Source organism: Schistocerca serialis, unplaced genomic scaffold (assembly GCF_023864345.2).
Source record: "Schistocerca serialis cubense isolate TAMUIC-IGC-003099 unplaced genomic scaffold, iqSchSeri2.2 HiC_scaffold_769, whole genome shotgun sequence".
NCBI classification, from domain to species: Eukaryota; Metazoa; Arthropoda; class Insecta; order Orthoptera; family Acrididae; genus Schistocerca; species Schistocerca serialis.
In genome coordinates, this window is record NW_026048374.1 from 26,706 (window position 1) to 32,870 (window position 6,165).

Genomic DNA, 6,165 nt, shown 5'->3' on the forward strand with positions numbered 1-6,165 from the left:
TAACAAGTGGATAGACGCTTCATCTCTCTCGCCGTCAGGTGTTGCCGTGAATCATACTTAACGTAGCTTTCTGCACGCGTCAGCGTAGCGTCAGTCGAGCAAAGTCGAGACAAGTCGCATAAGAGGAGCAACAAAAACGCGCAATTCCGGTACCGGGAATCGAACCCGGGCCTCCTGGGTGAGAGCCAGGTATCCTAGCCACTAGACCACACCGGATAACGACGGCAGTGCTCTTTCCAGCGAACGCAGCAGCCACGCACGGTTAACTGACGACAACTGTAAAAAATCCACTCTCTCGCGTTATAGAACGGCGTGCTCCGGACGCATTTCGTGGAGACGAACGCCAGCAATGATGAGAGCAAAAGGTGCCTACAAATGCTGTCGTTGCACCACGCACTGTTCTACGACCATTCACCAAGCAGACGCTCACGCCTTGTTGTGCTGCTTCCTTTGCGGGCAATGAGTGCATCTGCCTTCGACACAGGAAACATTACACGCTTGGCAGCTGTGGGATTGGAACCCACGCCTCCGAAGAGAATGGTGCCTGACACCAGCGCCTTAGACCGCTCGGCCACGCTACCTACACAACACGCGCGTCACAAGAGCTGCGTCCTACCCCACGAGAACACACCGCAACGGCACAAAAATGAGACGTAAAAAGTGGCAACGGTGGGATTCGAACCCACGCCTCCGAAGAGACTGGTGCCTAAAACCAGCGCCTTAGACCGCTCGGCCACGTTACCGTTGCAGCAGCAGCGGCAAAACGTTTCCTTTGTACTACAAAGATCACTTCGAAATGGAAGTATCTTGGCATGTATTTCCACTGCTCTCCCACTGGAAGCGTCCCTTTAGGCCATCCACAGCAAGAAAAAGCCGTGCCCGCCGCATGGTAGCGACGCCACTTGTCTGTAGCTGTCGCAGTTAAGGAGACAGCGTCAAGAGACGTTTTCGTGCCGTGACCAGGTTTCGAACCTGGGCTTTCCGTAACCACTAAATTATCGTAGCTGTAACTGTCAGGCGGAGCTAGAATGCTCCATGTGTCAAACATATGTGAGCTCAAGGAGGTTACACTTGAAGAAAAAGCGGCAGGTTAACGCGATCACAGCGAAACCCCCGACAGCTACAGGACTCGAAACCGCGCCAACAGAGAGACTGGTGCCTTAAACCAGCGCCTTAAAGCGCTCGGCCACGCTACATGCGCTGCTTGGTGCGCCAGTGTTCCTAGCATTTGTACAAACAGTGCACGCCACAGCTTCCTGTTCTGCTGGGACTGGCTGCTCATCCATCGCACTTCAAACAACTGCCCTTTTCGACTACAGAGAGCAGCGGACGTCTGCGCTCTGGGAGGCGACATTACGTGTTGGGGATGAAGTGGTAGTGCAAACTGCGGCCTGCGGAACACGAGTGAAAAAATCAAGAGAGTACTGTCATTTCGAGTACTCGTCATTGCAACGGCAGCAAGGCAAAACTTTCAAAATTGCCGTGACCAGGATTCGAACCTGGGTTATTGCGGCCACAACGCAATGTCCTAACCACTAGACGATCACGGCCATGGCCACGGAGGCGCCCGCGAAGGCAGCTGGCTGTAATGCAAGTGGCGATACCCAGCAAAGCCTAGGCCAAGGTGTACGCCACAGCAGTGTCAGACACGGTCTCCATCACATGTATACGAGCAAATGAACGTGCCTGCGCTGTCAGGACACTAACTACAGTGGTTAGCTGCATTCACCTCCGTGGCAATGTCTTGCAGTCCCCCAAGCCTCTTGACTACAGGTATGTGGCTGGATAACAAGTGGATAGACGCTTCATCTCTCTCGCCGTCAGGTGTTGCCGTGAATCATACTTAACGTAGCTTTCTGCACGCGTCAGCGTAGCGTCAGTCGAGCAAAGTCGAGACAAGTCGCATAAGAGGAGCAACAAAAACGCGCAATTCCGGTACCGGGAATCGAACCCGGGCCTCCTGGGTGAGAGCCAGGTATCCTAGCCACTAGACCACACCGGATAACGACGGCAGTGCTCTTTCCAGCGAACGCAGCAGCCACGCACGGTTAACTGACGACAACTGTAAAAAATCCACTCTCTCGCGTTATAGAACGGCGTGCTCCGGACGCATTTCGTGGAGACGAACGCCAGCAATGATGAGAGCAAAAGGTGCCTACAAATGCTGTCGTTGCACCACGCACTGTTCTACGACCATTCACCAAGCAGACGCTCACGCCTTGTTGTGCTGCTTCCTTTGCGGGCAATGAGTGCATCTGCCTTCGACACAGGAAACATTACACGCTTGGCAGCTGTGGGATTGGAACCCACGCCTCCGAAGAGAATGGTGCCTGACACCAGCGCCTTAGACCGCTCGGCCACGCTACCTACACAACACGCGCGTCACAAGAGCTGCGTCCTACCCCACGAGAACACACCGCAACGGCACAAAAATGAGACGTAAAAAGTGGCAACGGTGGGATTCGAACCCACGCCTCCGAAGAGACTGGTGCCTAAAACCAGCGCCTTAGACCGCTCGGCCACGTTACCGTTGCAGCAGCAGCGGCAAAACGTTTCCTTTGTACTACAAAGATCACTTCGAAATGGAAGTATCTTGGCATGTATTTCCACTGCTCTCCCACTGGAAGCGTCCCTTTAGGCCATCCACAGCAAGAAAAAGCCGTGCCCGCCGCATGGTAGCGACGCCACTTGTCTGTAGCTGTCGCAGTTAAGGAGACAGCGTCAAGAGACGTTTTCGTGCCGTGACCAGGTTTCGAACCTGGGCTTTCCGTAACCACTAAATTATCGTAGCTGTAACTGTCAGGCGGAGCTAGAATGCTCCATGTGTCAAACATATGTGAGCTCAAGGAGGTTACACTTGAAGAAAAAGCGGCAGGTTAACGCGATCACAGCGAAACCCCCGACAGCTACAGGACTCGAAACCGCGCCAACAGAGAGACTGGTGCCTTAAACCAGCGCCTTAAAGCGCTCGGCCACGCTACATGCGCTGCTTGGTGCGCCAGTGTTCCTAGCATTTGTACAAACAGTGCACGCCACAGCTTCCTGTTCTGCTGGGACTGGCTGCTCATCCATCGCACTTCAAACAACTGCCCTTTTCGACTACAGAGAGCAGCGGACGTCTGCGCTCTGGGAGGCGACATTACGTGTTGGGGATGAAGTGGTAGTGCAAACTGCGGCCTGCGGAACACGAGTGAAAAAATCAAGAGAGTACTGTCATTTCGAGTACTCGTCATTGCAACGGCAGCAAGGCAAAACTTTCAAAATTGCCGTGACCAGGATTCGAACCTGGGTTATTGCGGCCACAACGCAATGTCCTAACCACTAGACGATCACGGCCATGGCCACGGAGGCGCCCGCGAAGGCAGCTGGCTGTAATGCAAGTGGCGATACCCAGCAAAGCCTAGGCCAAGGTGTACGCCACAGCAGTGTCAGACACGGTCTCCATCACATGTATACGAGCAAATGAACGTGCCTGCGCTGTCAGGACACTAACTACAGTGGTTAGCTGCATTCACCTCCGTGGCAATGTCTTGCAGTCCCCCAAGCCTCTTGACTACAGGTATGTGGCTGGATAACAAGTGGATAGACGCTTCATCTCTCTCGCCGTCAGGTGTTGCCGTGAATCATACTTAACGTAGCTTTCTGCACGCGTCAGCGTAGCGTCAGTCGAGCAAAGTCGAGACAAGTCGCATAAGAGGAGCAACAAAAACGCGCAATTCCGGTACCGGGAATCGAACCCGGGCCTCCTGGGTGAGAGCCAGGTATCCTAGCCACTAGACCACACCGGATAACGACGGCAGTGCTCTTTCCAGCGAACGCAGCAGCCACGCACGGTTAACTGACGACAACTGTAAAAAATCCACTCTCTCGCGTTATAGAACGGCGTGCTCCGGACGCATTTCGTGGAGACGAACGCCAGCAATGATGAGAGCAAAAGGTGCCTACAAATGCTGTCGTTGCACCACGCACTGTTCTACGACCATTCACCAAGCAGACGCTCACGCCTTGTTGTGCTGCTTCCTTTGCGGGCAATGAGTGCATCTGCCTTCGACACAGGAAACATTACACGCTTGGCAGCTGTGGGATTGGAACCCACGCCTCCGAAGAGAATGGTGCCTGACACCAGCGCCTTAGACCGCTCGGCCACGCTACCTACACAACACGCGCGTCACAAGAGCTGCGTCCTACCCCACGAGAACACACCGCAACGGCACAAAAATGAGACGTAAAAAGTGGCAACGGTGGGATTCGAACCCACGCCTCCGAAGAGACTGGTGCCTAAAACCAGCGCCTTAGACCGCTCGGCCACGTTACCGTTGCAGCAGCAGCGGCAAAACGTTTCCTTTGTACTACAAAGATCACTTCGAAATGGAAGTATCTTGGCATGTATTTCCACTGCTCTCCCACTGGAAGCGTCCCTTTAGGCCATCCACAGCAAGAAAAAGCCGTGCCCGCCGCATGGTAGCGACGCCACTTGTCTGTAGCTGTCGCAGTTAAGGAGACAGCGTCAAGAGACGTTTTCGTGCCGTGACCAGGTTTCGAACCTGGGCTTTCCGTAACCACTAAATTATCGTAGCTGTAACTGTCAGGCGGAGCTAGAATGCTCCATGTGTCAAACATATGTGAGCTCAAGGAGGTTACACTTGAAGAAAAAGCGGCAGGTTAACGCGATCACAGCGAAACCCCCGACAGCTACAGGACTCGAAACCGCGCCAACAGAGAGACTGGTGCCTTAAACCAGCGCCTTAAAGCGCTCGGCCACGCTACATGCGCTGCTTGGTGCGCCAGTGTTCCTAGCATTTGTACAAACAGTGCACGCCACAGCTTCCTGTTCTGCTGGGACTGGCTGCTCATCCATCGCACTTCAAACAACTGCCCTTTTCGACTACAGAGAGCAGCGGACGTCTGCGCTCTGGGAGGCGACATTACGTGTTGGGGATGAAGTGGTAGTGCAAACTGCGGCCTGCGGAACACGAGTGAAAAAATCAAGAGAGTACTGTCATTTCGAGTACTCGTCATTGCAACGGCAGCAAGGCAAAACTTTCAAAATTGCCGTGACCAGGATTCGAACCTGGGTTATTGCGGCCACAACGCAATGTCCTAACCACTAGACGATCACGGCCATGGCCACGGAGGCGCCCGCGAAGGCAGCTGGCTGTAATGCAAGTGGCGATACCCAGCAAAGCCTAGGCCAAGGTGTACGCCACAGCAGTGTCAGACACGGTCTCCATCACATGTATACGAGCAAATGAACGTGCCTGCGCTGTCAGGACACTAACTACAGTGGTTAGCTGCATTCACCTCCGTGGCAATGTCTTGCAGTCCCCCAAGCCTCTTGACTACAGGTATGTGGCTGGATAACAAGTGGATAGACGCTTCATCTCTCTCGCCGTCAGGTGTTGCCGTGAATCATACTTAACGTAGCTTTCTGCACGCGTCAGCGTAGCGTCAGTCGAGCAAAGTCGAGACAAGTCGCATAAGAGGAGCAACAAAAACGCGCAATTCCGGTACCGGGAATCGAACCCGGGCCTCCTGGGTGAGAGCCAGGTATCCTAGCCACTAGACCACACCGGATAACGACGGCAGTGCTCTTTCCAGCGAACGCAGCAGCCACGCACGGTTAACTGACGACAACTGTAAAAAATCCACTCTCTCGCGTTATAGAACGGCGTGCTCCGGACGCATTTCGTGGAGACGAACGCCAGCAATGATGAGAGCAAAAGGTGCCTACAAATGCTGTCGTTGCACCACGCACTGTTCTACGACCATTCACCAAGCAGACGCTCACGCCTTGTTGTGCTGCTTCCTTTGCGGGCAATGAGTGCATCTGCCTTCGACACAGGAAACATTACACGCTTGGCAGCTGTGGGATTGGAACCCACGCCTCCGAAGAGAATGGTGCCTGACACCAGCGCCTTAGACCGCTCGGCCACGCTACCTACACAACACGCGCGTCACAAGAGCTGCGTCCTACCCCACGAGAACACACCGCAACGGCACAAAAATGAGACGTAAAAAGTGGCAACGGTGGGATTCGAACCCACGCCTCCGAAGAGACTGGTGCCTAAAACCAGCGCCTTAGACCGCTCGGCCACGTTACCGTTGCAGCAGCAGCGGCAAAACGTTTCCTTTGTACTACAAAGATCACTTCGAAATGGAAGTATC

At 54.1% G+C, this 6,165-nt stretch overlaps 11 non-coding genes across 11 annotated transcripts; all 11 read right to left on the bottom strand.

Moving 5' to 3' along the window:
* Nucleotides 1-144: 144 nt before the first annotated feature.
* On the bottom strand, nucleotides 145-216 carry Trnae-cuc (transfer RNA glutamic acid (anticodon CUC)). Its single transcript has one exon. It is a non-coding gene; the product is annotated as a tRNA-Glu (tRNA).
* Nucleotides 217-661: 445 nt separating this feature from the next.
* Trnal-uag (transfer RNA leucine (anticodon UAG)) lies at nucleotides 662-743 on the bottom strand. Its single transcript has one exon. It is a non-coding gene; the product is annotated as a tRNA-Leu (tRNA).
* A 735-nt stretch (nucleotides 744-1,478) lies between these two features.
* Trnah-gug (transfer RNA histidin (anticodon GUG)) lies at nucleotides 1,479-1,550 on the bottom strand. The gene has a single exon. It is a non-coding gene; the product is annotated as a tRNA-His (tRNA).
* A 380-nt stretch (nucleotides 1,551-1,930) lies between these two features.
* On the bottom strand, nucleotides 1,931-2,002 carry Trnae-cuc (transfer RNA glutamic acid (anticodon CUC)). The gene has a single exon. It is a non-coding gene; the product is annotated as a tRNA-Glu (tRNA).
* Nucleotides 2,003-2,447: 445 nt separating this feature from the next.
* Trnal-uag (transfer RNA leucine (anticodon UAG)) lies at nucleotides 2,448-2,529 on the bottom strand. Its single transcript has one exon. It is a non-coding gene; the product is annotated as a tRNA-Leu (tRNA).
* Nucleotides 2,530-3,264: 735 nt separating this feature from the next.
* Trnah-gug (transfer RNA histidin (anticodon GUG)) lies at nucleotides 3,265-3,336 on the bottom strand. The gene has a single exon. It is a non-coding gene; the product is annotated as a tRNA-His (tRNA).
* A 380-nt stretch (nucleotides 3,337-3,716) lies between these two features.
* Nucleotides 3,717-3,788, bottom strand: Trnae-cuc (transfer RNA glutamic acid (anticodon CUC)). The gene has a single exon. It is a non-coding gene; the product is annotated as a tRNA-Glu (tRNA).
* A 445-nt stretch (nucleotides 3,789-4,233) lies between these two features.
* On the bottom strand, nucleotides 4,234-4,315 carry Trnal-uag (transfer RNA leucine (anticodon UAG)). Its single transcript has one exon. It is a non-coding gene; the product is annotated as a tRNA-Leu (tRNA).
* Nucleotides 4,316-5,050: 735 nt separating this feature from the next.
* Trnah-gug (transfer RNA histidin (anticodon GUG)) lies at nucleotides 5,051-5,122 on the bottom strand. Its single transcript has one exon. It is a non-coding gene; the product is annotated as a tRNA-His (tRNA).
* A 380-nt stretch (nucleotides 5,123-5,502) lies between these two features.
* On the bottom strand, nucleotides 5,503-5,574 carry Trnae-cuc (transfer RNA glutamic acid (anticodon CUC)). Its single transcript has one exon. It is a non-coding gene; the product is annotated as a tRNA-Glu (tRNA).
* A 445-nt stretch (nucleotides 5,575-6,019) lies between these two features.
* Nucleotides 6,020-6,101, bottom strand: Trnal-uag (transfer RNA leucine (anticodon UAG)). The gene has a single exon. It is a non-coding gene; the product is annotated as a tRNA-Leu (tRNA).
* Between the last annotated feature and the right edge of the window lie 64 nt (nucleotides 6,102-6,165).